General features: G+C 36.7%; 1 pseudogene; it reads right to left on the bottom strand.

Moving 5' to 3' along the window:
- LOC102840333 overlaps positions 1 to 10,648 on the bottom strand; it is a 134,898-nt pseudogene that overhangs the window by 22,244 nt on the left and 102,006 nt on the right.

Here is a 10,648-nt window from a genome sequence, read left to right as displayed (position 1 = left end):
TTCTGCTGTGCATGGGGTTGCTATGAGTCAGTTCCGACTCAATGGCACCTGACAACAACAACATTATGAAAGGAGCTTTCAAAGAGATGCACTGGTTTGTCAAACAGATGAATATCCTTAGGGAGAATAGTTTATAAGTTTTTAATAGGATTGAATTACAGAGTTATTTTTCATAATATATTTTAAATTATATGACTTAAAAAAAGTGGATTTACATGCTTAGAAGAAACAAATTGACATAGAAAAAGACCAACTAGATTGAGTTAAGAAAGACTACTGCACACAAGCTTTACCTGTGGAATAATGTTAAGTTTGCTACGAAGGTCATGCAGTCCAATAGTTGATATGTCAATTCCATCGATGATAATTTTGCCTCCTGATCTCTCTACAATTCTAAACAAGCAATTTGATAGTGTTGATTTGCCTGCTCCAGTCCTTCCCACAATTCCAATCTGTAACAAAAAGATTATAAACAGTTTCCACTATACTTTTTGGAAGAGAATGGGATCTTTGCAACTGACAATAAATATATTAGGCGTTGGGTCACCTAAAATGTAAAATTTAGTTTTGTCAACTAGAATATCCTTGACTTTCAGGAAAGATGTAATGTGATTTACAAGGATCAGCTTTCTATCCAAACACTCCTATGCCTTATTTCCTCTAGGTTTGGGTAATTCATTCACTATGAAAGAGAACCCTAGTAGCCTCAGAAATCAAACCTGAGTTATCTCTGGACTAGCCAAAAACGGTTAAAGGTAAAGCAGGCACTGGCACTAATGTGTTATTACTGGGACTTTTGCAAGGGAGTTTTCTTTACTATTTCCAAAAATTAAGCATTGTAAGCAAGAAAAAAAAAAAAAATGCTTTTTTTTTTTTTTTTTTTTTGTCCATGCAGCTAGAAAATCCACAGGAAGGACTGTACATTCCTCTGGCATATCAAAACAACCATCCATTAAAACTATTGAGGGTGTTGGATGAATTGGGATGATCAGAATTCCAGAATAATTTCATAGTTCTGAACATATTTCTGTCCTTGAGATTGGCATTGTGAGCCTGGTTTTCAAAAAATCAAAACCCATTGCCACTGAGCTCATTCTGACTCATAGTAACCCTATAAAACAACAAAACTGCCTCATAGGGTTTCCAAGGCTGCAATCTTTATGGAGACGGATGACCTCATCTTTCTTTCATGGAATGACTAGTGGGCTTGAGTACTTAACCACTGAATGACAGGTCTCCTTGAAGCGCGTATAGAAAGTTAGAAAAGAGGACATTTTGGGTTATAAAACATTTTTGCTACTTCTATTTACCTTTAGAATGTTTTTCTGATTAGAAATATAGCATGCTTTTATGAAGCATTTTGAAAAATGTAGGTAAGTATAAAATAAAACTCATCTGGAATTCCATCAATTGAAAAGAACCACTCTTTTGTAATTACTATTCTAGTACTTGTTGCTAATCTGCATATTTACTTACTTTTTTAATGCTCTAAACTGATATCATCCAATCGACAGTTTTGTATGTTGCTTTTACTTACTAAATTACATTTCAAACATTTCCCTGTGGGATTAAATTGTTTTGTGACAATTATGTTATTGATGATACAAATATTCCACCCTATGGTTTTACTGTATTTTAGGTAACATTATCATATTGTTGCAATTCAGTCAATATTGTTTGTTGTTCAGTGTTATCAAGTAGGTTCTGACTCATAGCGGCCCTGAGGTTTTCAAGGAGCAGCTGGTGGGTTTGAGCTGTCGACTTTGTGATTCACCACACTAGAAGTTCTAAATAAAGAATTCTAAAACCATTTATCATATCAGTATATAAGCAAATATAAAAAAAAAACAAATAATTTTTATTTATAGAAAGAGAACTTATCCTTCACACACAAGCACATCTTTACTATTTTTATAAGAAATCTGATACAAGAGACCATATGATACTCAATGAAATATTATACTTTGACATTTGCAATGAATTTATTCAGGTAAAAGGAAATATATATATATTTATGTATATACAATACCTTCTCTTCCTCATGAGTCTGGAAAGTAATATCTTGTAGTGCTAAACCAAGATCATTTCTATACCGAGCCTGATAATTAACAAACTCCACTATGCCCTTATTGGGCCATTGCAATGGAGGTCTTCTAGACATTATCCAGGGTGCCTAAAAATGAAACATTTTTTAAATTAATAAAACATTTAAAAACTATGATTATAATAAAAAATACCTTTCCCCTGAAAAATTAATTTTCATGCATGTAAACAAAAGTGAGCATGAATAATGACACACAGTATTGGTACATATTTCTGGAAATAGTTTTAAATATTGTCAACATAAAACCTCTCATTCAGTTATAGGATAATCTTTGAAATATATTTTTAGAGTTGATGAGGCTTCCTATACTCTATCAAGGTATTAAGAAAAACCTTCTAAACTCTGTAATCGTAAGCTGAAATTTTAACTGACATGAGGTAAGTTTCTTTATTCATTCCCCAAATATTGGCTTTATTATGTCACAAGTGTGATGCTGTGGGCTAATGCATCAGATTGCAAAGTCAGTGGTTCAAGCTCACCAACTGCTCCTTAGAAACCCTATACAACGTCCCTATGGGTCGGAATCGACTCGACGGCACTTAACAACAACAACAACAACAACAAGTTTTGCATGCTGGAAAGTTTCAGCAATGAGCAAACCAGATCATTATACTAGACCTTATTGTGAGTATATGTTCTGGTGGGAAAAGATAAAATTACACACACAATATATGTAGAATGTTAGATCATGGTAAAGTTTTGGAAAATAAGAAACAGCCAGGGTTGTTGTTGGTGGGCTGATGTAATTTTATTAAGAACAATTAAGAAAGGCCTGACCAGATGTGATAAGAGAACAAGCTAAGTGGATAACAGGTGAAGTGCATTCTAGGCAAAGGGAGCTAAATACAAGTGCTCAGGTCTTCCGGAGGTTCTGAGCACTTCTATTTCACATGCTTTTCTTACCCAAAAAATTCAGAGACAACAGAAAGTGGATTAATACTCAAGGGAGTGTGGAGCTTGGGCAGTGAGATTAATGTTTTCATGGAAGTGGGAGAGATCACCAAGTAATGTGAAGTCTGAGGATGGACAATTGGTGATCTTGACAATGGCAGTATTGGTGGAGGGGTTGAGTGAAATGGAATAAAGCACTGGACCACCAGGTCAGTTTGAACCACAAGGTTGGTGGTTCAAACTTACCAGCTATTTCTTGGAAACCCAATACAGCGTCGCTATGAGTTGTAACTGACTTTATGGTACTTAATAACAGCAACAACAAAAGAGAACAAGAGGAAAGGAATTGAAGATGACAAGCATAGACCACTCTTATAGAAATTTATGTTATAGAAGAGGGTAGAGAAGTGGGGTTGTAAAGAGGTGATTAGGATTTTCTGGACAAATATATCTCTTTCACATCATGATGTTTTGCAACAATATTACTGTCCCTGGGTGGCACAAAAGTACTCAGCCATGAGCTGCTAAAAGAACCAATAGATCTGTTTGGAAAGTGCAGCCAGAGTGCTTCTAGGAGGCCAAGATGGCCAAACTTCATCTCTCATACTTTGAACATATTGTCAGGAGGGGCCAGTCACTGGAGAAGGAGATAATCGAATCGGGCTGCAAACCTCAAGGTCAGCGGTTCGAAACTACCAGCCGCTCCGCGGGAGAAAGATGAGGCTTTCTACTCCCGTAAAGATTTACACCCTCGGAAACCCTGTACAGGGTCGCTATGGGTCGGAACCGACTCGACGGCACTCAACAACAACAACAACAAGGTGAGGTTCAGAGAAAGAGAGGAAGACCCCCAACGAGATGGATTGGCCAAGTGGCAGCATCGATGGACTCAAGTGTGGCTACAGTAGTGAGGTTGGCCCAGGATCGGGCAGTGTTTCGTCCTGCTGTGCATAGGGTCACTATGAGTTGGTACTGACTCAATGGCACCTAACAACAACAACAACTGATGGAAAGAGGCACCTTGGAAGAAAGGCTTGGAGATCACACCCATTGAAAACACAGAGAACAATTCTGAATAGATGGGGTTACCATAAATTAGAATTGACTAGACAGTAATTGGTTTCATTTAGTATTTTTATTTTACTACAGTAGTCATTAAGGAGCTCTGGTAGCATAGTGGTTACGAATCGGGCTGCGAACCTTAAGGTCAGCAGTTTGAAACTACCAGTTGTTCCGCGGGAGAAAGATGAGGCTTTCTGCTCCCGTAAATGATTTACAGCCTCGGAAACCCTGTACCGGGTCGCCATGGGTTGGAATCGACTCAATGGCATTTAACAACAATAACAGTAGTCATTGGATGGCAAAAACAAAACAAAAAAACTAAACCGATTGCGATCAAGCCTATTCCTAATCACAGCAACACTAGGAGACAAAGTAGAACTGTTCCGTAGGGTTTCCAAGGCTGCAGTCTTCATGGAAGCAGACTTTCACGTATTTTTCCCTTGGACTGACTGGTAGGTTCAAACTGCTGACCTTTCATTTAGCTGCCAAGTGCTTGAACTACTGGGTCACCAGGGTTCTTGTCATATATGGAAACAGACTGAGAATATTGAAAATTGTGAACTAAAGATTGCTCTGGTTGACTAGTCTCTCAATGGCATTTGTATGAAAAAGCAAGGCAAGATCTAGGGCAAAATCCAGGGAGCATTTTGAGGATATAGAAAATAATTAGGGATACTAATAGCCTGAAAGAAGCAAAGTGTTGAGGGTTGTTGCGACTCATAGTGACCCCATGCACAGCAGAACGAAACAATGTCCGATCCTGGGCCAACCTCACTACCGCTGCCACACTTGAGTCCATCAATGATGCCACCTGGCCAATACATTTCGTTAGGGGTCTTCCCTTTTTCTCTGACCCTCCACCTTACCCAACATGACATCCTTCTCCAGCGACTGTTTCCCCCGGACAATATTTCCAAAGTATGAGAGACGAAGTTTAGCCATCTTGGCCTCCAAGGAACACTCTGGCTGCACTTCTTCCAAAACAGATCTTTTGGTTCTTTTGGCAGTCCATGGCACTTTCAGTATTCTCCTCCAACACCACAATTCAGATGCAAAATTGAGGGTTAGGATGTAGGAATTATAGGAAATGGTAATGGAGCAAATTCTTAGAGAAGACATGAAGAGGTATTACCAAGGATACAAGTGGAATCAGACTAAATAATTATGAGATGTCGATAATTATTTAGAAAATAATTATTTATATAAATAATGTCTATAATTATTTAGGATACATCACCTTTTGGAAGAGGATATTTCTTCCTAAGAGATATGAAACAGGATAGTTTCATGAAGATTTAGATAACCTTCACAGGTAGGTTGAAGAATATACAGAAAGTGAAATAGTTCAAGTTGCCTTTATCATTTACCCTGTTAATACAGGTCAGAAGCAATCTAGATGAGTAAAGTGTTTAGATAATTTAAATATCATACTGTCAATCTAATTATTCTACCTCCCAAATTACAGTTAATTAAAAAAAAAAAAAAAAACAGACTGATTCATTCTCTTTCCAATTGACATACATGCTAATGATGACAAAATGAAACTGAAGATAAAAGCATTAAGTGTGCAGTTAATTTAAAAATTGTGCAATCAGACTCTAAATAATTATGAGATATCTATAAAGATTCTTTTTTCAATACATTATCCTGACAAAGTTATAACTCTAGGTTGTGTATTTTTATTCTCCACCTGGACAGGATAAATCACTATGTTGTTTAAAGATATATTTTTAAAATTATATTGTATTTTTGTAACATCATTGAAAATAAGACAGCTCTTACAATTTATGGAGTGTCTTTTCCCCCATCTATTTTATTGACATGTTGAATATGATAACAGATTTGGAAATGGGTCTTTGGTTTAAAATTTATTTTTTTAAATGTCAATTCACGGTGCATTTTAGTATTTTAATATTCTCCCATTTATTGGTTATTTATGGATGCTTACTTCTTTGTCCATATTTTCATATTCGCAAACTCTTTCAATGGAAACAGCATTGGTTTCAATTTCACATGCTTTTCTTACCAAAAAATTCAGAGATTGAGTAATCTGAGGAAAAAACAAACAAAATAAGCATTTAATGAATATTCTTCTTTCATTTACATAATGTTAATAGCATTAGTTTTAATAGGACATAATTTCTCAGAATTTGTAAGATTCTATTTCTTCTGATTATTTCACAAATGTAGAGGTAAGTATGTTAATATATGAGAAAGTCAAAAATTATCTGCACTCAGTTATATTAAAGCTTCTAGTGACTGCACTGTCTTACCAGTGCTTTCCATTCAAGGTCACTGTTGTGCAGGTGTGAATGTGGGCATCTGCAAACAAAATTTGGACAAATACTTGAAGGGAAGTAAAAGTTTCTTTTCAACAGTGTTCATTACAATGAGATTCTTGCTGGAGAGCTGAAGCCTAAACTGGATTAAACACGGAGTATGGCTATCCAAGGGCATTGTGATCTTACATGAAAATGCATGTTCACACACCCCTGCCCACACTGTTCACACTCTGCAAAAACTTCATTTTGAACTATTAAAGCATCCTCCCTATAGTCCTGATCTTGCTCCATTAACTTTCACCTGTTTAGTCCCCTGAAAGCAGCCCTTTCAGGTTGAAGATTCACCTCTGATGAAGAAGTGAAGACAGTAGTGCATTCATGGCTCACAACTCAGTCTAAACCTTTTTTTAATAAGGGGATATGAAAGTTTGTTGACAGATGGACAAAGCATATTGAACAGCAAGGGGATTATGTCAAACTATGATATATTTGTCTTTTCTAAAAGCTTATTAAAATAAAGTCTACAGGCAAAGTATGGATAAATTTTGACATATGTACATGTATATATATATACATGTACATACATGTACACACATATGTATATTTAAGCATATTAAACTCATTAATATCATCAGTGGAATTATTTGAAAGTTGATACAATCATTCAAGCATATATTAAAGAAGTCCATACTTGGTGTAGGAAATGGTGAATATTAAGATGAATGGGATATTACTAAAGAAATGCACATCTAAATGAGAAAAAATATAGTGCACAAACTACATTACCTGTGGTTTTCTCCACTATTAGCCATCAGAAGAAAGATTTTCCTAACTTTTTTACTCCTTCTGTATCTTTCTTTTGAACTCTATCTCTTCTCACCCTACAACTAAATGCAGGTACTCTACCATTGTAATTTCAAACCTATTTCTGAAAACCAAAGAGTTCTGAGAGTTTTAACTTTTATTGGAAATTTTTGCAAATTCATTTGTTGACTTTAAATGGTGTGATGCTCTTTAAAATGTTTATTAAACTCATTTAAGTGTTCAATATGCATTCACATATTTCACTGAAGAAATAGTAATGTTTTATTATGGGACACTGCCCCAGACCCTAAGATGTATATGCCATCATATTCCCATTCTAGAAGCTCAAGTTCTGAACTCTGAAATGTAGCTGGCCTCAAGGGTATTGGATTAAGGACTAACAGAGGATATCAAAATCATCTAGATTTATCTTCTAAAACAGAGGTGGGGAATGTCCAGTCCATGAATCATATAAGGTCACGAAATCATTTGGTCTGGCCTTGCCAGCTATCATAATGTTGTTGTTGTTAAGTGCCGCCGAGTCTATTCTGACCCATAGCGACCCTGTATAGGGTTTCCAAGGAGGTGATATTAGGGATGAGTTAATTAAACGTTTGACCAAATATAGCAGGGGTGCCTTGGGATACACACTCAACCTTAAGATTCGTTTGAACCCACTAGCTCCTCCTCAGAAACCCTATACAGGGTTGCTATGAATCAGAACTGACTCAACGACACTTAACAACAACAGTTTTTTTAATTGATAATTTTGTATGGCCCTCAAATGATGCTATACATTTTAGCCAAAATTTTAGGCAAAGAAAGGTTCCCCACTCCTGTTTAAGGAACTTGGGAGTTTAAGGAACTTGCTACTGGGTGCATGAAAACCAACATACCCCTAGTGCCTTGCAGAGTACATATAAAATAGAGGTTATATGGGAAAAACAAAAGCACACAAGAAGCAAATAATATTCTTTCCCCAGAGCTCCCATTATCTCTGTGCTTAGGCTCGGCAGAGGTGAATGGCCGTGCCGCAGTAGAGAGGACCTCCACGTCTTTAAGGACAATATATCAGAGGACTTCTGGGAAACTATGCCACAGCACAAGTTCTCTGGCCATCATTGCTTATCCTGTTCGTCTGTATTCTCACTCAGTTTCCTGCCACTGAAGAGAGGAAGAAACAAGTTTCTAGGGTAATCCAGATTTGTCTTTCCTTATTACTTAGTAAAGGAGCTCTGGTAGCGTAGTGGTTATGAATCGGGCTGCTAACCTCAAGGTCGGCAGTTCAAAACTACCAGGTGTTCCACAGGAGAAAGATGAGGCTTTCTGCTTACATAAAGATTTGCAGCCTCGGAAACCCTGTGCAGGGTCACTATGAGTCGGAATCGACTCTGCGGTACTTAACAACAACAACAACAACAGTACTTAATAAATACAATCTATAATTTAGTCAGGCAAATACTTAGTAAATACAATCTATAATTTAGTCAGGCAAAGGAGAAAAGTATTTAATTAACTGGAGTATAAACATACAAAGAACTCTGGTAGTGTAGTGGTTACGAACTGGGCTGCTAACTTCAAGGTCGGCAGTTCAAAACTACCAGTGGATCCTTGGGAGAAAGATGAGGTGTTCTGCTCCCATAAAGATTTACAGCCTCGGAAAACCCTGTGCAGGAGTCATAACCGACTTCATGGTACTTAACAACAACAACAAACATACAAGGTACAAAAAAAAGTATCAGTACTTACATTTAAGGCATAGGATATGGACAAACCAATTATTGTTGAATCTATAGATTTTCCAGCCAGCACAGCCAACAGTGCAGCAAAGAATACCATTACATTGCCAAGAAATTCCAGCCTAACAGAAAGCCACCTGTAACAAATGGAATGTAGTTCTGAGTAACTGAGATGCAGACATTTTGGTGGACTTAGTAAAGGCTCCTCTAGGGAATCACCTATACAATGACAAGAACTGTCTTGTCTCTCTTACTTAGAACTTGACCAAACACAGGAGTGTTTCAATAAGGATGGCTTAAGGATTCTTTGTCATAAAAAATGCATATTACTTGTACAGGCTTTATTATCGTTAAAACTTAATCAGATAAAAAAAGTAAAAGAAAATAGCATCAGCTAAAATTACGCACTCAAATTTAAAAACTCTACCAGAAAATAATTTATTATCTAATCACTTACACTTAATTTGTTATGATTAAATTGGTTTCTAAAAATTAAAACATGCTCAATTACTATTATATCTAATAGTCAATTTTTCTCCTTTATATGGAATTATAACTTTAAATTCAAAATATTATGAGTATTAATTGCAAATAAAATGAATTTTATGAATTAAAAAAATTATTACTCATAATGGTATTTTATTTAATCTTCACCAACTTGAGGCCTTTTTATATAAAATAGTATATACATTTTATTAGTATAAATTGTTAACATTTGACCTGACTACATATTAGGAGTCCTGGTTTGGTGCTGTGGGTTAATGAGATGGACTGCACAGTTGGTTTGAACCACAAAGACAATGGTTCAAGCTCACCAGCCGCTCCTTGGAAACCCTATACAGGGTCACTAAGGAGCTCTGGTAGCGTAGCGGTTACAAATCAGGCTGCGAACCTTAAGGTCAGCAGTTCGAAACTACCAGCTGTTCCACGGGAGAAAGATGAGGCTTTCTGCTCCTGTAAAGATCTACAGCCTTGGAAATCCTGTACAGGGTCGCTATAAGTCGGAACCAACTCCATGGCACATAACCAAGGGTTGGAACAGACTGGAAGGCACTTAACAACAACAAATTAAGTACTAGAAAATAATTAAGACTGATTTTTAAAAAAATTTTTTTAACGAAATTCCATTTTTAAAATGCACTTTCTATTAAGAAGTCAGGGAACAGGATAACTTAGAAGAGATTGATGTGACTACCTGTCTTACCTGTTTGAAATGACATTATTGTAGAAGCACACTAAATTCTCATTCACCACCTCTTTGTTTTGTTGGATGAACCGCTGTTCATGTCCAAATGCTTTGATTGTGGATACTCCTGATAAAGTCTCGCTAAAGTGGGAAATCACAGGAGAGCGGGATGCTCCTGCTAACCGCCGAATCTGCCGAGAGCTTGCCACATAGTATCTCTAATCAGAAGACAGAAAGAGGCAGATTGAAAAGAGTAGCAGAAACTGTGTCAATAATTTGAAAACACCAAAACCCTTCTTTGTGAAGGACTGAATGTTGGTTGTTGTTAGCTGCCACTGAGCTGCCCCCCTGCCTCATGAAGACCTCATGCACAATGGGATAGGAGTTTTGCATATGTTGATTTAAAAAAAAAAAAGAACTAGATTAGTAGGCCTTTTTCCCAAGTTCCAAGTTTATCTTAGTCTTGATGTTTGCTGGAACAAGTCTCCACTGACAGAAATGTAGTGGCTGCACTTGAGGTGTATTGATCAGGAATTGAACCTGGATTTCCTGCATGGAAGGCAAGAATTCTATCACAGAA

Source organism: Chrysochloris asiatica, unplaced genomic scaffold (assembly GCF_000296735.1).
Source record: "Chrysochloris asiatica unplaced genomic scaffold, ChrAsi1.0 scaffold00091, whole genome shotgun sequence".
Taxonomy (NCBI): Eukaryota; Metazoa; Chordata; class Mammalia; order Afrosoricida; family Chrysochloridae; genus Chrysochloris; species Chrysochloris asiatica.
The sequence above is the reverse complement of the archived record's forward strand: the minus strand, read 5'-3'. Positions and strand labels throughout refer to the sequence as shown.